The sequence below is a fragment of the Moschus berezovskii genome, chromosome 22 (genome assembly GCF_049115385.1).
Source record: "Moschus berezovskii isolate FMDL1 chromosome 22, NW_MosBer_1.0, whole genome shotgun sequence".
In the NCBI taxonomy this organism is placed as follows: domain Eukaryota; kingdom Metazoa; phylum Chordata; class Mammalia; order Artiodactyla; family Moschidae; genus Moschus; species Moschus berezovskii.
The window spans coordinates 22427501-22450000 of NC_142481.1; the positions used below are offsets into that span (position 1 = coordinate 22427501).

Below are 22500 nucleotides of genomic sequence, written 5' to 3' on the forward strand. Positions count from 1 at the left end.
ACCACACAGCCCACTTCCCAAGAAATCATGGGGAAATGGCATGGAGCAAAGAGGCAGGAGGAACAGGCTCCTGGGGGTCAAAGGAGATCAATCCGCCTGCTCTGAGCCCAACTGTCCCAACAGAGAGACTTCCCAACCCTTACAGTTTCCCAGTTGTCCAGAGAGGAGCGGCTCTTAGGACAGGAGCCTCAGGGGACCCTCACAGACCTTCCTGCCAGGCCTCCACCCCTTCCAATAGCTGGCCACGCACTGTAGTCAACAGTTCAGATTTAACAGATGAGGACACTTAGGGCTTAGATAGTTCCAATCTCCCCTTCCCCGCCATGGAGCAAGAGAACCAAGATGGCATCCAACTCAAGAATTCCTCCCCCATTGGACTTGAGTGCCAGCTTTGTAAGTCCTTTAAAAAAAAATCTTCTCTTTCTAAACCTTTCTCCCACCCCATTTCAGTCTTTAGAACTTATGACTGATAATCCTCTTTGTTTCAAGAAAAGCATGGCTCATATAAAAAGAAAAAAACATTCACAAGATTACATGGAGAGATCTCCAAGTCCCCCCTAAATAATGCCATAGCAGTCAAGTTCACCTCAGTCCACATTTTCAAGTATTTCTTAGGATGATGTTACCCTTTATGCACCAAGCTAAAAGAAAAAAACAAACACCTCAATCTCTGACATGCAGCAGGTAGAATCCGGGATTCAGCTCTCAGTTCTAACACCCGCCTCCAAAGGTAAGAGTTGGCACCTCCCTTGAGACGTGCTTCGTAACTTCTCCAGAACGTCGCCATCCATCAGCCAGAGCCCGTGTTAATACAGGCCTTCACATAATGAATGGTATACTTTGCAGATTTCTGTTTCCAGAAAAGAATGATTTAATATCATAAAATAAAGCTTCAGACCTCCATGCCAATTACTGTGTTTAAGTCATCGAAAGCCACCCAGGAAGGTTAGGGGAGCATGCCAGTGTTAAAGGAATGTGTAACCCATCTGCAAAGAGAGGCCAAGCTATGCTGCTTTCTGGGTAAGAAGAGCAGCTCACTAAAAGCTTCAGCAGAGTGAGAAGAAAATGTCAGACGCCACAACCTCATTGCATCGGCAAGAAACACGAGCCAATAACTAAATCGTTGTCGCCGGTTTTACTTGTGGGTCAGGCTGAGAAATACTGAAACACATAATCAAGTTCCTACTGTATTTTAATAGAAAAGGGAAAACCAGAGAGATCATAGCCTCTTGACAATTCCAAAAGGCTAGGAAGCAACAAGGACTTGGTAGGGAGACAGGGACTCTCGGTTGAATGTGTGAACTGGCAGAGTGCGAACTGCAAGGAAACAACCCTTCGTACCTGACTTTTCTGTAGGCCTCTGCTTAAAGTCTGCTTTGAGACCCCAAATGAAAGTTTCCAAAGGGGAAAAATGAAAATCTACAAAACCAAAAACACCCTGCAGGTAAGACCAAAGTACCTGAGGGTGCAGATGGCTGTCTTACTATACATGTCCTCCAGCCCTGGGAACAATGCCCATCTAGTCACAGTGTTCTGTAACATGACAGCCAGACTTCACTCAGCAATGACTAGCTTTTGGCTTTAAAAAATAAATAAATAAATAAAGGCAATATTTCACAGATCAATCAAACAAAGGTATGGTATTCAAATTATTTTAATATCAAGTATCTTTCAAAGCTCTAAATATATATAAGGGGACTAATTGTAAACTTCTCCCAGAAACCCAAATCCAAATTCATGTTGCCATGCGAATTCAATGATAATAAATTACACTCTTCTAAGTAAAGCATCCACTGTAATAAAACACCCACCCTAGAGAACTTAGAAGCCCTGATCCCAGCTAAAAGGATTCATGCCTTTAGAATTCTGGGCATATATATTACTTTTCTGTCAGTTCTCTCAACTTCTCTCAATTACTGATGTTCTCTATGTAATGAATTTTCTGAGGTTTGATGTGTGATTACGGCTATATTTTTATCTATATGTTTTGTGGTTCTTGTACTTAAGCTTTTTGCTCAGAAATCCTTTATTAAAAGTACTAAATTGTAAAAAGCACATTCATATTTCATTCAGTGTTCCATACAGAAATGTGAATTTTTTGCAGCAAACACAGCTGCATAAAGAAAGTTACCATAAAATAACACTCTTAGACTATAGATCTCTACTCTTGGAACATTTCGGTTCAGAAGTAACTTTACTGAAACTAGGTTTTCTAGAACATTTCCATCTTCTTCCTAACACAAACTCATCACCACCTTTTCAATTTTCCAAATCAAAAATCAGATATTAAAATTTCCCTTTGAATCTCATGCACTTTTAGGCAAAAGTCAAAATCAAACCCAAAGACATTTCAAACTTGGTTTGTCCATCTCTGGGACCCTGACAGTCTTCACTTGTTCTATCAAAATAGTAGAGGTAAGAGCCTTACAAACCCAACACACACGCATACCCATGTGGTAGAGACAGGTCTTTAGAACTTAACTTGAACAAGCAGAGGAAACAGAGGAATCTTGCTGTGGAGTGAGAGGGCCCAGGTATGGAGCCAGGCAGTGGCACAGCAGAGACAAGATAAGGGCCCCCCCTCAAGTCCTGCAGGTCCCAAGATATCAGTTCAAGCCAACAAGACAGGGGAGGAGCTCAAAGACTGACCAGTGTAAACGAGCATCTCTTTGCAAAACATCTCTCCAGGGAATGCACAGGCAGGCCTGGCCAGCTAGCAAGCCAGTGACCTTTTGAAAAAAAGGAATGTAGAATTAAAACTGCCAATAAGACAAAACAATTACTCAACACCCAGATTTCATGATCAAATGAATAAGTGAGTGGATAATGTGAACGTTTGTCAGGGGCAGTCAGCATAATAAATGAATCTGATATTAAAGTTTGGAGGGAACGAAACTGACGTGACCTCCGTCAGATTACATCAGCCCACATGTGAGGGACCTGCCCAGGCCTGGCCCTGGCTCCATCCCACGGTGGATAGACCAAGGATGGGCCTTTGATGGCACGTGCCTCTCCCGGTTCTCAGAGGCCCCTCCTGCCTAAAGACCAGCCCCTAACTGGAAAGGCTGGGGCAGACCCAAACCTGTCTAGAAGAGTCCTCCAGGTGACTGGGGGAACTTCTGGATTCCGAGACCAGGCCCAGGTCACCAAATGGACCTCACCTGGCCAGGACAGTGTGGGGTGCAGGATAGGCCCACCCATACAGAGGCCCCAGCGCCATGCTCAGCCTCCCACGTGGGTGCTGAAGAAAAGCAGAGAAACCACCAATCACAGCTGCTCTATGAGGGAAGGGGTTGGGTTCAGGATGTATCTGAGGGACGTGGAACCTGGGCTGAAGCTCCCTGGGAAAACTGACCGTCAGGATGCCCACTTCAGGGCACACCTCTGGTCCCAAAGCCTTAATTTACCAAGCTGACCAAGAGCTCTCCACCCTCCCCACACACATAGGCTGCTCAGGGGGTCCAGGGAGAACACCAACTCTCCCTCCGCAGTCTCCACTCCTAGCAGGATCCTCCCGCCCAGTTCAAGCCCATATGGATTTCACCCATTTCCCTGGTGGGGAGCCCACACCATTCACCCCAGTTGGAGAACTGAGGCCCAGAGAAAGGAAAGTGCAGTCTCTCAGGCCTCCCCAATCTTCTTGGATTATTTTCCTGGGTTTTTACTTGACATTTTGCAAAATTTCAGATGAACAAATGTGCTGGGACAGACCTGTCTGTTTGCCCCAGGCAGTCTCCCCAACCCAGAGGTAAGGGACAGCCAGGAGCCCTCCCAAGGCCATGGACCCCTCTCTGATGGAGGCACCTTTGCCAACTAGCAGAGAGCTCCAAACATGCCCTTGCTCCTAGAACTCCTCTCCAGCCTCACTAAGGGAACTTGGGCCAATCTGGTACCCATCATGTCCCCCAAACTGCGGGGAGATAAAGGTACTGACAAAGAGCCTGCAAGGCTGGTTGCTCCATGGGAGGCAGTCCTGTGGGCCCTGGCCTCCCACCCTCTGTAATGTGGCCACCACAGCCCTCTCCCCACACCCCTTTCATTCTGGACTGAAGGGGAGCAAGGCACTACTCAGGTCACCTCACCAGTCAGCTCCAGTTTGGGGAAAATCACCCTCTCCTTCCCCCGTCACTGGGAACAGGCCACATAGCCGACCAACCAGGCTTCCCCTTGTTGAATCAGCAAAGTGAGGAGGGCAGGAGCTAGGTGACAAATCTGACTCCAGCTCTAACCAATTCTCTGAGACTCAGCTTTCCTATCTGGAGAATGGGGTAATGATTTCCTCTCCCTCCCTTCAAGGATTTCTGTAAAACTCAAACAGAGAAAGCATAAGTGAACTGGCTTTAAAATTTGTCCATCAGTTCTCCAGGGCAACAACCCCTGGATCTCAGGCTATGTTTCCTCAGAAGAGGCCCTGAGACCAAAACTGAAGAGCAGAGGTCTATGCAGAAGGTGATCCCAGGAGCGGCCAGGGTAGGCTAGTGGGAAAGTGGGGGAAGAAAGAAGCCAGGACAGAACGGGCTAAGGAGTGGGTTAGACTGAGGGCAACTGGGCCTCCATCCCACCTCAGTGTTCCGAGACCCTGAATGGGATCCACACCAGCTGGTCCCAGTAAAGAAGTAGAGGCTGGGCTCCATCTGCCCTTGCCATCCCAACACTGAAGAGGGCTGCCCTGGAGGTATTACCTCCCCAAACTCCCAGCCTGCACCCAGCACAGGCCACATACACTCCAGTGGAGAGACAGACAGACAGAGACAGCCCAGGCAGAGCTTCCGACACATGCCTTAGGCAGCCTCAGGAGGCTGTGTGGGCCAAGGGATACTGCCACGTCTGGCCATGGTCATGTCAAAAAACAAACATGTAACCAGACACTCTTTTCATGGACACCCTATATGTGTGTCACTTCAGTCATATCTGATTCTTGGCGGCCCCCATGGACTGTAGCCTGCCAGGCTCCTCTGTCCATGAGATTCTCCAGGCAAGAGTGGTTTACCTTGCCCTGCTGCAGGGGATCTTCCTGACCCAGGGATCAAACCCACGTACCTTATGTCTCCTGCATTGGCAGGTGCATTCTTTACCACTAGCACCACCTGGGAAACCCTATAGGTGTCTGCTTTCCAGAGAAACCATGAAACTAGCTGATCACAGATGCTGAGTGAAAAGAAGCACTTCGGCAGCTGTCCTAGGGTAAGCCTCCAGTCAGCCCATCTCTGTCCTCCACCTTCGGCCCTGGCTCCATCTCTCCATTACACACAACCTGTCATGGGCACAAAGGCACCAGCTGCTGAGCTAACTGGTGCGACTGGGACACGGTTCTGCCCTCCAGGAGCTTGGAGTCATGTCTGAGAGACAGAGTAGGCTTGATGACGGTGAGAACACAAGTGACATGCCTTATCCCCTTTCCGGGAGACCTGGACATCAGCAGGGCTTGAGAAAACCCTCTCTTAATTTGGAGCATCTAGGTGTTGAAAAATGATAGATAACCAAAGAGTCTAGAACCAAAATGCTTGCAGGTGAAAATCTCAAGTGTCCATAAAATCCACTGAATCAGAACCACTGATTCCTTGAGCATCTCTGCTAATGAAGGTCTTCCCACATTGGTATTCCAGCTCCCGTGTCAGGAAAAAAATACGTAAAAATCACAGATAAAACAGAGAGCATATAGCCTAGTAGAGGAAAAGAGTGTGAAGTAAGTAACTTCTACAGCACCACATATGGCACTGTCACCTGTCCCTCCTTTGCCAGCCAGACCTGGTGAGTGGCATCTGGTGCACCCATTCCAAGCACACTCAGTGCTCTCTGCAGGCAGGCACTGGGGTGCAGGGCAAGGCGAGGGAGGGATGCACAGCTCTGCCCTCCATGACAGTGAGGACAGGACAAAAGACCAGCCCAGGGACAGGTCAGCCTCATGGAAGAGCACGGGGCACTCTGGCCTGGGCTACTGGGGAGTTTATGTGGAGGATGGGGAGGAGCTGACCTTCCAGAGAGCAGGCACAGCAAGACGGTCCAGCGGGAAAGCGGGAGTGCCTGGAGCGTGTGAGTTATCAGCCAACAGGAGTCGTTCAACCAGTGGCTTGTGGGCTGCAGCCTGACCCTCTCTGCTCTACAGACTTGCAGACTCCAGAAGAGGACTCTCTCTTGAGAGTGTCCCAAGACTGAGTTCTAGAGCTGAGCTGCAGTCCTGTGTCTGTCACTCAGGGGCTGTGAGAACACAGCGTCTCAGTTCCCCTGCCGGAGTCCCAGGCCCCACAGGCATCCCAGGTCTCCGTGCATAGCCTGTGGGATCCTGCATGTGACCCTGCAATGCAAAGCCAAATGCAACAGGCATGGTGAGCAGGGACTCAGCCCCAAAGACTTGAAACCCCGCGTTGGAGCTCCCAGGGCTTGCCTACAGCAGAGTTGGAACCGGAATGTTCCCCCTGGTCCCAGAGCACCCTCCAGGTGGCCATGCTCCCAAGTTCTTCCTCCTCCAGGACAGAGCCTTCCACCTTCCTCGGGCTTTTGGAGCATCAATTCAGTCTTCATGGGGGCTTCTAAAGAAACTGGGCACCCTTTTAAATCTCATTACTGCGATGATACATGTACAATCTCATTTTAAATGATTTCCTCTGCCTTACCCCCAAGCTTTTTTATAAGTGACCGACAAAATACTGTATACAAAGTTATAAAAACTGTTTGTATACGGTGCTCAAAACTTCTCTACATCTTCATTTAACATCAGTGTCATCGCCATGAAAGTAACTGGGTCCCAGCACCTTGACATCAGCTCCACAGAGCCCTCCACACACCCTCCTCAGCCTGGCGGAGCTGGGGCTGATGTCGCTGAGTACACACAGCACCTGGCAGGGACCTGTCTGCACCCTGACTGCTAATTCCCATATTCCCTGGCCTTTTTTTTTTTCAGCATCATACATTATATTTAAGTCTCTCCAGCAATACAAATTTCAATTTGGCCAAGCTCTTTAATATTAATAGTTGTCAATCCAAATGCAGAGTGCATAATAAAAAATTTAATCGAAACGAATAGCTCACATATTTCTCTACCTCCTAAATATAGTTACCAATTAGACAAAAGATTTGGTTATATAACTTCGTAGAATTAAGGCCACCTACTAAAGACCACCAGTTAGGGCTAAGAAAGCCAAAATACCTGATTCCTTCCTGTTAATTACTTTGAAAGACAGAGCGTCTCTCGCCTTTATTCAGTGGCACAGACTGTGTTAACGGAATTCACAGGCATGCAATTCAGCGGAGACTTTGGAGCTAGTTTATAATCACAGTTATCAACAATGATAAGCCACCATTTCTACGGCACTTTACAGTTTACAAAGTCCAGTCACTGGACCTGCTCCGGTTGAAAGGGAGGGGTAACACAAAATCGCCACCATCACTACCACCCCATTTCACAGACAGGATAACTGAGGCTCAGAGGAGGCAGAGTGCTGCTTGGCAAGCCAGTCAGAGTGGTCCTGGAGGCCAGGGCTCTGATCCCAGGTACCAGACTGCCTCAGCTTGCCTCAGCTTCCTACTCCTCAGACACAAAAGTACTGTGATCATTCCCGTTTCACACGAGAACTAAGGTGCTATTGCCCCCATTTCCCTGCTCTTTGCTGAGAACTCACAAGCCACCACTGGACCAGCACAGCACCGGTCCCCAGAGTCTACCAAGACCAAAACAGCACAGCTGCAACATCTCCTCGGATGGGGCAGGGATGAAGGCAGACTTTCCCATGTGACCATCGAGGGCCTGTCGGGGAGTCCCAGAACCACAGTGCCAGGGTGACCCCTGACAATCCAGCATTTCAGAGACTCTCTGACCCAGAAGGGACCCTGCCTCTCAAGTCGAATCCAACCCCTTCATTTTGCAGCAGCAGAGGCGGTGCTAGAGTCCACAGTCACGGTGCCGCTCAGTGGCAGAGTTGGGGGACAGAACCCCCACACACGCTCTCACGCTGGTGTGCTCAAGCTCTGAGGAGTCCATGGGCCTGGGCACCCCGCCTGGCCTGGCCCTGGCTCCCCAGTTGCAGTGCATCCTGCTGGGCACTCGGGATATTTCTTCTGCAAACGACTGCAGGCCTCCTTCATGAGCTGCTCTGGGCTCGGCCCTGAGCTACATCAAGCAGGAAGTTTAAATGAAATGGCTCCCAAGTTCCTTAAATGGTTTAATAAAACATATACTGACTGCAATGTGCAGTTTATAGTGGCAAACTATTGCCCCTCAGTTGGGAAAAATGACCTCCAGTCGGCAATATTCCTTTCAGCTTCATGATTCTAGTCCGCTGTTGGCCATTCTCTCAACCCACCGGGCAATTCTTTTCCATAACAAGGCCGACTGCAGCCGCCACGAACGTCACTGCCGAAGGTGCCTCCACAAGGCCCATTCCGTGATGAGACAAAAGGCATGGTGGACGGTTGACACTGACGCCTGCAGAGAAAAGGAACGCTGCTCGGAGAGCAGGGAGACCCAGAAAATAAGTGCAGGGCCTTCAGAGAGCTTCAAGGAAATTAAATGCGGGATCAGACAGAAAGGGGTGTGTGTGTGTGTGTGTGTGTGTGTGTGTGTGTGTGTGTTCCCTACTCAGAATTACTCAGAACCAGGATGGGCAACAAGTTAATCAGATCCAGGGAGGAGCGCCTGAGCTCCACAAACGCTCTTGGCATCTTCAGCCATAAGATTTAGAAAACGCAGGGAGGGTATAATGTGAATTTCTAAAACTCTACTGTGTTAATAACAAATAGCTATTAATAACGCTTCTAATCACACATGCCATTTCCGATATTTGGTGCTGAAAGGTTCTGCCTCATCTAAAAAAGTACTGGAATTTGACTGCCAGAAACTGATGACCTTTTATCCTAAACTGTGCATTGAGATGGCTTGTTAAGCTCATTAGTATTATATGGTGAATTAGATTAGACATTTTATGATTTTTCAAAAAAGGCTTTTTTGATATAAAAAAAAGCAGCAATTTCCTTTTTTGACATTTTTCATTTTTAAGGTAATAAAAATGGCACATGTGTACCATGGCATAATGGATTAATTAAGGAATATTATGTTTATCCTAACTCTTAACCGAGTTGTACATCTTCATAAGTCACTCATAAAAATTAATGCATTACCTTATACCACAGGATGATAGGCCTATTTTTACCAAACCTGCTCAGAATACATTGTTCTAAATTGGATTATTCTGAGAAACAGTGGATAGCATATTCTGATATCATCAATCCAGAATTATATTGTTATTTTAAAACGTTATATGGGTATATATAAAATCCAAACCTTCTTCCTCCTGTGGCTTTGAATCGTCAGGCTATTCTGGCTCTTAGGAGATCAAGCTGCTCCCTCCACCTACACTCACACGTAGCCTATTTTATATCTCCTCTCATTCACAATAGGTTTGTTGCTTAAAAAACACAGGCACTGCATCAAAGAATCACTGGACAATATTTTTTGGCTATTTCTTTGTGTCTTGATGGTAGATGTGAATATAAAAGAATATTCATGCAAGATTCATAAAGGCCCCAGATTTCTAAATCAACAGATGAAAAATCCCTAAAAATAATAATGTCCAGATGTTGCTTATTTAAATGAGCTGTTGCCATTTAATGTTGCCAATCACAAAAGTGAAAGAATTTGTGAATTTCAAGGTATTCATAATTTACAGAGGATTATAATTTTTTATCAAGGGAGCATCCAGGGCGATTAAAATCGGCAATTTCAATAAATACAAATGATTCTCTCACAGAGGCTACCTTTATAACCTTGGCCTCACATCACAAAACCCACACTCTCCTGTTGCAGATTCTTTCTTTTCCAGGCCCCCTTCAGGGGGGAATGTAACTTGCCAGGCCTAAAATGCAGATTGTTTTTAATGTGCTAGAACTTCAGAATTGGAAGCACTCTTAGGAATCATGTAAACCTAATTTCTCATTTTATTGGTGAGAAAATTGAGGTCCAGGAAAATGTCTTTCCCAAAGTCCCTCAGCTGAGAAGAAAGAAGAAGCTTCTGGAATCTGAGGTGCAGCCTGGTGTACGGTCCATCCATTAAAATGTAGATTCGGAGTTAATATAATTCCAGGACGCTGGCAATGCCAAAGGAGCTTGTGAAAAACAGACACTCGCAGACCCCTTTCCACTTCCCAGGAGCTCAGTCAGTACAGAATCTGCCTGCAACACAGGAGACTCGGGTTCGATTCCTGGGTCAGGAAGATCCCCTGGAGAAGGAAATGGCAACCCACGTCAGTATTCTTGCTTGGAAAATCTCATGGGCAGAAGAGCCTGGTGGGCTACGTTCATGGGGGTCGCCAGAGTCAGACATGACTTAGCGACTGAACCACCACCAGTCACCACGAGGCCCCTGTCCAGACCAGCACACCTCCAGGTTGGGGCCTGGGAACCTGCAGAGAAAACTGGCTCTCCCAGTAATTCTTAAACCACCACCACAGGTGCTCCCTGGTCCACGTCTCCCAGATTCCTAAAGTTTCTTGGGAATGAATGAGATAGAATGAAGGAATCAGCAAGCTGTTCTTTCGTAACTGACAATGTCAAGGTGCCCATCCCAGAGCTACCAGCGTGAGGAAACTCTCCTTCAAATTGCCACCATGAGAATCTGTATCTGACAGCTGAGAGTGTGGGTGGCAGAGCCCAGCCTGACACATGTGAGACCTCCCTCTGGGAAACCCTGGAATAGACATGAAGCTCCAACTTCACACTCTGGGCCAGGCTGAAGGCCTGGCTTCCCTGGTCCTCAGCACTGCCCAAGCTCAAGGAAGATCAGGGCCCCTCTGCACAGCTGATGATGCAGGTGGGACCCACAGGGACACCCGGGTCCCCCTGGGTATGCGGCCTCTGGAGGTTGGGCTTGACCCCACAGCACATGCTGATGCATCTTTGATTTCTGTGGATTCCGAGACTTGGCTCACTGTTCTAAAGGGAAAGGGGTGCTGGGAAGATCTGGTTGGATGCTTGGGGGCATGAGGTCTATAGGGAAAACTCACCTCACTTAGTACACTCTGCAAGGCCAGGGGGCTGCTGCTCTATGTATGGACTGCAGTTCAGCACAGACTCACGACCTGGGCTGCTCATTTAGCCTCATAAAAGGAACACCTGAGGAAGTACCTCACCTCACCTCACCTCAGTACACAACCACTCCACCCCCTGAGCCATCAGCCACTCTACAAATCCTAATATCTGCATCTAATCTTTCAGCTACATCTTCCCACTACCCTGCAGAAAAGATGGCACGTGTCCCACCTGGGCGGCTGGCAGCTGTGTCCCTGCTGGGGGGAAAGGTTTATCTCCAACCTCACAAGGTGCAGCTCCATTCCAGAACACATCAGCCATCCAAAGTGAACAACCTTTTTAAAGCTCGTTCATAAATACCTCAAAGGTTCGAAAAGGAAATGCCTTGGGGTCATATGTGTTCTATTATTAATAAGAAAATCATTTAGGTAGAAATTGTGATAAGCTGGATGTAAACTTTCCCACACATACCTTTGCCAGGCACACTAAGAGTTCATGGAATTACATCTAGAAAGACTCTGGTAGTAAAGCATCTACTAAAATCAGTATTCCCCATGCATGCTGAGTCCCTTCAGTCATATCCAACTCTTTGTGACCCCCTGGACTGTAGCCCACCTGGCTTCTCTGTCCATGGGATTCTCCAGGCCAGAATACTGGAGTGGGCTGCCATGCCCTTCTCCAGGGGATCTTCCCGACCCAGGGATCAAACTCCGGTCTCCTACGCTGCTGGCAGATGCTTTACCATCTGAGGAGCAAAGCAGCCTTCCATTAGACCCATTAAGTTGAAAGATGGACAAACTGAAAGGAAGGTGCTTGGTGTGAGGCTGGACTGGGCTTCAGAGGATTTTGGAAATCCTGTGGGAAAGGTCTGAAACACAGGGGAAGCCGCAGAGTTCTGGCCACTGGGAGGGTCTTGGCGGGCTGGAGCCTCACACTGATCGTGGGGCATCTCACACAATCAGTAAGCCTCTGCTCAGAAAGCTCTGCTCACATGTCTTCTCGCCTCTGCCAAACCAGCTCTAAAACTTCTTAGACCCATGTCCCATCTGGGGAGCCTAGTACAAGTGCAAGATCAATAGCAGGCAGCTCGAATGAGGGTTAAAGGATGCTGCAGCCCCCACGCCCGAGGGCGCAAGTGATGACACTTGGGAGACCACGCGTGTCCCCGTGTGCTCCCTCCCCATCCTCTGACCTGCGCACCCTGGGTGAACAGGGAGAAGAACCCGCTCCAGCACGGCGTCTCAGCAAGAACCTGCTGCGTTGGACACATCCCGATCCCCAGGGCTGCTGGAGCAGAGAGCAAGCTCAGGGCTGGCCAAGCCAGCACGCTGCGGTTAAAAGCAGCAGCCACAGAAGCAAGACCTGGACCCAGAGATCCACACACCCCTTCCCCTGGCTGGTTCCCAGACTCTCCCCCAGGCACTTCTGCATAGTCAAAGGCTGCAGGAAGCAGGTGTGACCCAAGAGGAAGCTCAGTGGCCAAGGCCTCCTGGTCTGTGACCAAGGACAGCCACAGTGACCTCTTCCAAGGGGCTGGCAGCTCTGGGCAGCCACAGGCTCTGAGTGCTGTCACCTGGCCCAAGCCTGTCACCTGGACAATGGACCTGCAGGGCCAGTGGGCCTGCTCTGTTCTCCCCAAATACCAGCAGGACAGGCCTTGGCCACGCGCTCCACTCCCCTGACCAAGAGCGATGTCGACTTCCCCCCAGCCTGAATGACTGCCACTTTCCTCTGCCCTTTCTTAGTCTGGGAGGCAGCAGCAAATCCTTGGGATATACAAAATGGGATAATGACGGTACTTATTTCATGAGGTCGTTACAAGAATTAAATGAGGTCACTCACATAAACTGAGGACAGTGCCTGGCACTTGGCAAATCGTCACTTGGCCCCAGCAGCTGCCCACACTGGATTTCACCACGAGCTGGGCTGTAGAACGCCAGGCCGAGCCTCCCGAGGCCTCCCGGGAGGTGTAAGCACTTAGACGAGAGGGCGCGCAACACCTACTGCGCGACAGGGTGGGATTCGGGGCAAAAAACAACCACATCTGGCAACAAAGAAGGCCAAGGAACCTGCTTGGTTTTCCTCTCAATTGGAGAATCAATATTCACCAGCCTCATGATTAAAAGTCTTGCCTTCAGTTCAGAGGTTTGCAAACATGTTTTTCTACCCACAAACCTTTTCCAAATGAGAGCTTACCAAGGGAGCTCACTGGGTAAAGCAGATGGCCACGAAGTGACCCTGGTCGGAGGGGCTGGGGGATCCTGGAGTCTCCTGCGCCCACTCCCTCCTGGTCTGTGTAATGACCATCAACTTAACTGAACATATTAGGCCAGGGCTTCCCAGAGTGCTTCCCTGGTGGCTCAGACGGTAAAGTGTCTCTCTTCAATGCAGGAGACCCGGGTTCGATCCCTGGGTTGGGAAGATCCCCTGGAAAAGGAAATGGCAGCCCACTCCAGTATTCTTGCCTGGAAAATCCCATGGACGGCAGAGCCTGGTAGGCTACTGTCCATGGGGTCTCAAAGAGTCAGACACGACTGAGCAGCTTCACTTTCACTTTACTCCCAGAGTGCAGTCACTGGACCAGCATCAACATTGCCTCAAAATTCGTTAGAAATTCAAATTCTTGGACTCCACTCCAGATCTACTGAATCAGAAGTCAGGGTCGGGGCCCAAAGCTGTGTTTTCACAAGCCCCCCAGGCAACTTCAGATGCCCTTGTTCCAGCAGTTCGTACCCAGTGACACGTGAGCCCCCACGTTCAGTGTCTCCCCCTGAGGTGACTCCTGATTTGACTGGTCTGGGGTGGGGTCCACTGGTGAGTCTTGGAAGTTCCCCAGGCAGATTAGTGAGCAGCCACCTCATCTCAGGAAGCCTCCATGTGGCCCAAGGAGCAGCAGGAGCAGCATGGCCCAGGACCTGTTATATGGATATCTAATATGATATATGGAGCTCTGTCTCCCAGACCTACTGAGCCAGCATCTGCACGTTACCAAGATCTCCCAGGGGACTGTGTAGCCATCCCTGACACCCTGGTCCAGGTGGTCCTGTTGAAGACCTGGAAAGAATATTAGACACCACATGGTCCAAACCACTCACCCCCTGGGTGGTCACCTGAGGCCGCATGGCCTGAGACTTCCCAGGTGACCCCAGCTACTGCAGCAGGTGAGGATCAGAGCCAGCCTCCTCACTCCCAGGACAGCTCTCCTTCCTATGTCCAGAGCCAAGCATGCTTGCCTCAACCTTCCCTCTGAACATCTCTGCATCTTCAGTCCCTGAGGCCTCAGAGGAGAGAGGGGATGGAGGCTGCTCCTCCTCCCTGAGAAGGCAGGGGGCTAGAGGTGTCCAGGATGGCAGAGATTCCCACTGGCCATTCAGCAAACCCCCAAAACCTCTCCAGCTGTGCTGCCACTCACTGTCTTGTTAGTGGAGGCCTGATATTAGTTGGGATGTCACATTTCTAGGAACACTGAAGTCACGTTTAAACACACGCATATTGGGGCCTGGAGAGGAGAAACAGAAATTTGGTGAATGAATCCAGCATGGACCAGACAACAATTTTTACTACAGATGCTATCCCAAGTTTTATTTTGTTATGGAACAAAAACTACACTGTTTCACCATGCTTACTCACAAGAGCATCATATGTGCTATTAATTGTGTTTAGACATGAAACAATCTACACAGATGGACAGGAGGACAAGCTGATTGTCCCTCAGTATGTCAGAAAGAAAATAAAAATGGCTTTAGGGTAGGGAAAATTCACCACATACTCATCTCTACCACCACCCTGACAAATACACACACACACACACACACACACACAATCTCCTCCTCCCTATCCAAAGTCTCCTCCCCTCTGGACTGTCAAGTTTGGTTCACCACCAGGCCAAGAACCAAATTTAATCTTTAAACAGAAAGAAGTCACAGATATCTCCTGGACATATGGACATATGTTACCACTCATTTCTCTCACTTATTTTCAAGAACAATGCCACTACCAGGCTGATTCATCCCTTGAGCACCTACCAAGCTCCTACTAGGTGCAGGTCCCTTGCTTGAAGCATCACATAAATGTTCAAGGATGAAACTCAAAATCCAAAGTCACTGCTGTCTCTCTTGCACCGTGCTAACATGTCATTCACATGTGCTAACATGTCGTTCACCTTATCAATTCCAGTTAGTATACTTCCCTTTGCGCAAAATGAATTGAGCCAGAAAACTGTAAGGACAGGAGTCTAGTTCTGCCAGGCTTAAATCACAGACAAAAGTTCATGAAAAACATCACTGTGCTTTTACTCTGCAACCACATGAAGCCTGTTGTTGAAACATAGCAGCTCCTGCAGGGGGGAAGGCCGTGTGCTCTCAAATGTGAAAGGAAATCCCATCTCTTCGCTTGAGATGGATGCAAGACCAACCATTTCCTGAGCCCCAACATCCCCAAAGTACTTGGATTAAGAGACTGTTTCCACCATGAGCACAAATAAATAAAATCAACTCAGACTTCTCTCTCCAATGACGAAAGAGCAAAAAAACCTATCTACTCTCTGTCTTCTGTATGAAGAAATATCAGAAGGCTCCTGGCACCAAGTCCACACATTGAGGTGGATCAAAGGAGTGACAAGGAAGGGATGAGTTGACAGAGACAGCTGCCTGATCCCTCGTTAGCACCAGCTGACCGTCTGAGTCCGAGAGGCCACGGGGTGCCCAAGACTGTGGAAATGGGAAAGCAGTCTCCACATTCAGAGAAAAAGATCTGAGGTGGGTCAAAGAGATCCATGCCAGGATTCATGCCAAACAACATGTGATACGGAGAATGAAGGGGGAAGAATCAATTAGCGCGTTCTCCTATGTACCATATACCCTGGCTTTCTTTTCTCTGGGTTAGGGAATAATTCACTTTTTTAATGCAAGAAGTTATCGATTTGCTTAGCTTTTCTTCTGTCCTAAGGAAACGCTATACATGTAGATGCAGGCATCCTGAAACTACCTCCTCCTTCAGCAGAGCCGAGAGCTCGTCCCACCATGCAGTGTAGGACACCAGTCTTGGAATTTAAACAAAAGAAACAAGAAAGCTCAGCTCACCTAGCACCTCCTCCCAGCTTCATTCTCGCCCTCAGTTTGCCACCTCTCCCAATCACAGCATTAGGTTTTTACGCAATTACAGTTCTTTTTCGACTAGGACCTGATTGCAGGCTCACTGAAACCCCAGTAGGCACTCTGTAAAGAGCACCATCAAAACAAACACGTTTAAAGTGAGGGTGACCAGCACACACGGACAGGCCCGGGCCGTCCTGGCTTCCTGGTTTACAGGCCATTTTCTGATGTGTGATTTGTAAGTTATCTTTGCTGAGCCTCAGTTTCTTTGTCTGCAAAGTGGGTTGCTGAGGAGATTACACAAGATAAAGGGTCCCAAGGTCTGGTCACAGGTAGGGTTGGCTGATGCCTTCTGTAAAGGGCCAAGTGGAAAATAGTTCAGGCTCTCCAGGCCACACAATCTGTCCCAACTTCCCTACTCAGCCCTCACAGTGCGAAAGCAGCCACAGAAAGATGCGTAAATGAATGGGGCTGTCTGGGTGCCAAGAAACCCGCATCTAAGAACACTGAAATTTGAATTTCATGTAATTTTCAAGTGTCACAACTCGGTATTTTTCTTTTGATTTTTTTCATTCATTCAGAAATGTAAAAGCCATTCTTTGCTTTCACAAAAGTAGGCAGAGCCACAATGAGCTACTACTCCACGCCCATTAGGACGGCCACTATCAAAAAGAAGCAGAAAATAGGCGTTGACAGGAATATGAAAAAAATAAAATCGACCCCTTGTGTACTTTTGGTAGGAGTGTAGTAAAATGGTGCAGCCACTATGGAAAATAATGTGCTCCAGCAGTTCCAAAAGTAAAAGCAGGGTCTCCAAGAAAGAGTTACACACCCATGTTAATAGCAGCATTATTTACCATAACCAAGAAGTAGGAGCAACTCAAGTGTCCATTGATGGATGAATGGATAAACAAAATGTGGTATGTGTAACACACACACACCGGAATATTATTCAGCCTTAAAAAGGAAGACAGTCTTACCACTGCTACAACATGGATGAACCTTCAGGGCATTGTGCTAAGCAACATAAGCCAATCACCAAGGGACAAATACTGCGTGATTCCACTTATATGAGGGACCTAGAATAGTCAAATCCACCAAAATAGAAAGCAGAAGGACGGTTGCCAGAGGGTGGGGGAGAAGAGAATGGGGATTTACTGTTTAATGGGTACAGAATAGCATTTGGGGAAGATGAGAAAGTTCTGGAGACAGATGGTGGGGACGGTTGCACAGTGTACTTAATGCCACTGACCTGTACACTTAAACATGGTCAAGGCAGAATTTTTTTGTATTTTGTCAGAATTGTTAAAGTATCTCTAAATGTTAAAAAATAAAATAAAAAACAGGCAGTGTGCAGATATTGACACCCCCCGCCCCAGGCTATGGTCTACCAGCTGCGACCATAGGACACCACAGTAAACACCATCCGAAGAAAGGAAAATGTGGAAAGGTTTCAGGTTACAAGTGAAAAGAGGGCAAACGCTATTTCTAAGATTTATTCATCCCAGTCTTTACCAAGCACCCACTCTGGGGCCAATAACCCTTCAGGCAGAGACACAAAAATAGAGAAGGGGGAGCTTTCCAGGCCCTAGAGCCCAAGACTTCCCTCCTGTCGGCTCAGCGCCGTCTGAAGGAAGTCCATCCTGCACGTGTGCAGGCTCACCCTGTGCCGGAGGTGGGGGGACGGGGCGTGGGAAAGCGAGGCGCAGGCCACGCAGGCACGTGCATGGCTCACCATGGTGGCACACCCTCCTCTGAGTGGTCAGTGATCTTGTCAGGGACGGAAGAGTTCAACAACTACAAGGGTGAGTTTAATTATATGTTGTCGCTGACTAGCAGTGGTTCCGATGGTACAATTACACATGTAATTTATCAGCAAGATACTTGCATACATAATAAACCAAAAGCAAAACATTAAATTTCAGTGGATGCTAAAAATACAAGATCGGGCCATGACGCAGAGCAGTCTCACTTGCAAGGGGTTGGGGAGAAAAGCCAAGGACCTCCCCTCCCTTTTAGGAGCTGGCTGTCCCACCCACTGTGACCACGTGGCATCCAGCCCAGGAATGCATGCTCCAAACACCAAGTAAATCCCAAACCCCCAGTGGTGTGTCAACAACGCTCCCTCCACAAAGGAAATGGGATGGGGAAGCTGACTTAGGAAACTCACCACCCTTCTGACGTTCTCTGAACTTGCTAACCACGGTCCCAGGGGTGCTGGGAAGACCGTATGCCTGGCAACTTCTCAAAGTTCCTAGCTACAGCACGAGTCTGAAAATGGCCTATACTTTCCTTAATCTTGAATAAAGACAGAGAAAGGGAAAAGGTGACTAAACAGAGAAAATGAAAATACTACTAATAACAGCAACACACTTACTAATTACATATTTTGAGCCAAGAGGCATTATTTTACTTGTACAATCAGACAGACTACTTGCACAGTCCACTATACTATCATCATTATCATTCCCAGTTTACAGATGAGAAGAGGCACAACAAGGCTAATCCCTTGACCTGTGGTCGGATAGCCAGTGCATGGTGAAACCATGATTCAACCCAGGAAATGTGGTTCCACACTCCATACCTTTGCCAGGTTTAGAGGTCATTTATCTCTCTTTATTATTAATCATTATTTTCTTACCAGTACCACTATGTTATTCATTGTGCAATAATTTAAAAGTAACTTATAGGGTAGAGTAACTTTTTATCCTCATCACTGGGAATACATTTCCCAAAAGACTGGTACCCGCTGTGCTGGGACGTGGGAGCCTCAGCCTAGTTCCTACGAGAGCAGAGCCCAGGTGGCTGAGCATCATCCAGTCCCAAAGAGATCCAGCCTGGTGGGGCTGAAGAGGACACACAAGAGCCTCTAAGAGAGCATGAAATACAATATAAACTACAGAGTTTTACCCAGGAGACAGACAACCAGTCATTTGGACAGGAAGTCTTCTGAGCCTCACAAATTCCTTGCCCAGGTCCCACTTTGAAAGAGGTCACCTTCCCCTACTCTGCCTCCATGGCTTCCATCCCAGTACGTATGTCTTCATCTGCATACATACCCTGGTGGATTCTCAGAGCTCCTTTCATAACAAGGCATCCATATGGTTTCAGCTTACAGAGATTGCCTGGCACAGTCCCAGACATTTTGTTTTCCATTTTAAAGACTGGATGGAAAAGGAGAGATAATAAGAATATCTTTCTATAACTGACCATTTGATGTGAAAAAAAAAAAAATGTTTGGGAGGTGAAGGGATGAAGAGATAGTAAAAAGTGGGATTTCATTTGAACCTCTGGACCTATCATTCTAAGATCCTGTCAGGGTTTGAGACCGAGTCCCATCCATCCACTCATCCACCCATCCATCAATCCATCCATGCACCCAACCGTCCATCCACCTATCCACTCATCCACCCATCCATCAATCCATCCATGCACCCAACCGTCCATCCACCTATCCACTCATCCAGCCATCCATCAATCCATCCATGCACCCAACCATCCATCCACCTATCCACTCATCCACCCATCCATCAATCCATCCATGCACCTATCCACTCACCCACCCACCCAGCTACCCATACATCCATCTACTTGTCCACCCTTCCCATCACTATTTTTATTGAGAACCTATTACACAGTAAGCACCATTCCAGGAATCAGAAAATAATACTGAACAAAACATAGCAAGGCCTTACTGTCTTCACATTTACACTGGACTAGGAGAGACAGACCAGACCAGTGAAGAACTAGGTCTCCAAAACTATTCCTGAGTCAAACATCACACAGTATTTGAGATCCTCTATCACAGAGGTAAATCAGAGACATTTCCCTCACATGTTGTCACCATCGAGGATCAGCTGTAAAAACAAACAAAAGTGTATTCTGTGGAAATGCTAACAGTACAAAAACATATTCCAATGTGGCAGAATCATCTGAAGGCAAATACCACAGGCAGTATTTTTATGACAAAAGCTTTATTTCTCATCTTCTCTATCCTTGATTTAAATATCTACATATATGTGGGTGCACACGTATCTAGATTCAAGTATTTCAATATAAATTTTATATTCAAAATACTTTTCCTGATTTCAGTTGATTGCATATTTCGAGCCAATGTTGCAGCAGTAATTTCTGTTGTGAATCAAAAACAAGGATCTTTCTCCCTCCCTCACCCTATCTCTCTCCCTGTGCTCAACAACCTCACTTTCTTCCCCGGCCCTCTAGCCTTGTGTGTGCTTAGTTGCTCAGTCATGTTCGACTCTTTGCAACCCCATGGACTATATCCAGGCAGGCTCCTATGTCCATGGAATTCTCCAGGCAAGAATACTGGAGTGGGGAGCTGATGCCTTCCCCAGGGGAGCTTTCCGACCCAGGGATCGAACCTGGGTCTCCAGCATTGGAGGTAGATTCTTTACCATCTGAGCCACCAGGGAAGCCCCTCTCTAGCCTTAAGAAGCCTCACTTTTCAGGCTGCTTTCAGATCTGACTGATATCAAGGGCAAAACCTGTTTCTACTCATGCATTCTCCTGCTGAAGGTTTTTGGGGCCATGGGGCAGTGGAGGGAGTGCTAAGGTGCTGGCAAAAGCCACATCACAAAGGCACCAGCATAGAAGGACAAACCTTCCCACTTTGATTTGAGTGTGTAATTGTTTGAATACATCTCGCCCGTACTACAATAATGTCATCCTTGGTTGACACAGATTTTAAAGCCCTTTGAAAAGGTGGAATGTTATCAATCACAAGCATGATTATAATGGGATTTAAGTGGAAGAAGCTAAGAATCAGGCCCTCATTCGGGCCAGGCTCTATGACAAAGACGGGGGCGGGGAGAGAAGTTAGAGAGCTGTGTTTCAGCTGGGAAAAGGATGCAGAGTGTAGCCATCATCATCAGAGCTTCTCCCCCACAGCCAGAAGATGTCCCAGGAAGCACCAGGAAACCCTGGAGCTCCAGCTGGAATTCCCCCACACCGCAAAAGAATCTGCTTATGCTCCTATCACATTAGACCAGAGGTTCTCAAGCAGGCCAACTGTGCCCCCCAAAGATACTTGGTCATTTCCAGAGACATTTTTGGTTGTCACAACAGGGGAAGGGATTCATAACTGATACCTGGTGAGCTGAGGCCAGGGATGCTGTAAACCACCCACAGTGCACAGGATGGCCCCACGGCAAAGAACTACCCGGCCCAGAATGTCAGCACTGCCAGGCCGAGGAACCCCATCTTAGCTCCAGAGACGCTGAGCCAAAGCCTCAAGAAAAAAGGGACAGGTCAAGAAGGAGCATTTCCAGGAAAGGAGTCTGAAGCTGCTCCCCCAGCTCTGTGGCCCCTTCTGCTCTCCAGCAGACCGAGGCAGGTGACGAGAGTGGATAAAACAGAGGACGGGAGAGAGGAGCCTTTGAGCCAAATTACTTGCTCTTTTGCCTTTTGATCTAAAACACACTTTTCTTATTACATGTCAGACGGGACTGGAAATCCAGCCATTTTTTTTCTTCAAGGCAAAACAACCCAGGCCCCAACAAAAACACAATAATCTCCCTGGCAGATCTCTGGACTGTCCAGCCTCTCCCTGACAAATCACAGTGGTGCCTACAGATGTCAAATTCACCCACCGAGCCCAATCAAATGCCCGGATTACTAAGGCAAAGAATTGTGAATTTCATTAAATATGTTAAAGGGGAAAAAATCAGCTTTGAAAAATAGTAATCCTGTCTTTCAACAAAAATATTATAGGAAGCTATGAATTTGGTAGATCCGAATAGGATGTTGGTACATGTTTTACTAAGGTAATATAATGGCACACTATTATTAGATCACATTAATCATTACTGTGCCAACGGCGCTGACAGCCCCACTGAAAAGGATTGAAAGGCCTGGTAATGGATATAAATTACCCATTGTGTGATAAAAGGATTTTTACTAAGAAGGTAAGAATAAAACAGCAAATTTCTAATATAACTGTTGTGTAAAAACCAAAATAAAAGTAATCCACGGTCAGTAATATCCACAAAATCAGAAGTAAGCACTTTTTCAACAAGATAAAGTCACAGTAAAAAATATATATTCAGTACAGTACAAAATTAATTTCTAAGTGCATAATTCCACTATCAATTTTCCTGGTTTATGTAGTGACCTCTGAGGCCCATGGTCAGGAAAAGGTGGGTTTGGCTAATTAGATCTCAGGGTGAGTTTACAGAGGTGTCAGGGCAGCCTCAGAGGAGGGGGCTGCAGACATCGAATATCAGCACTGCCCCTTCTTCTTAAGTTTTCAGCTTCATGTGGGGAAAACACTCCATGACTGAGTTAGTGATCTTGAGTCCAACTGAGGTGACAGGCACAGAGCCACTCAGACACAGGTTTCCTTCAAGACTGGGCCAAGTCACAGGACCA

At 47.6% G+C, this 22500-nt stretch overlaps 1 protein-coding gene across 1 annotated transcript in view; it reads right to left on the reverse strand.

Moving 5' to 3' along the window:
* The window catches only part of ZNF536 (zinc finger protein 536), a 395649-nt gene that overhangs the window by 372665 nt on the left and 484 nt on the right, over positions 1-22500 (reverse strand). The gene's annotated exons all lie outside the window — the stretch shown is intronic.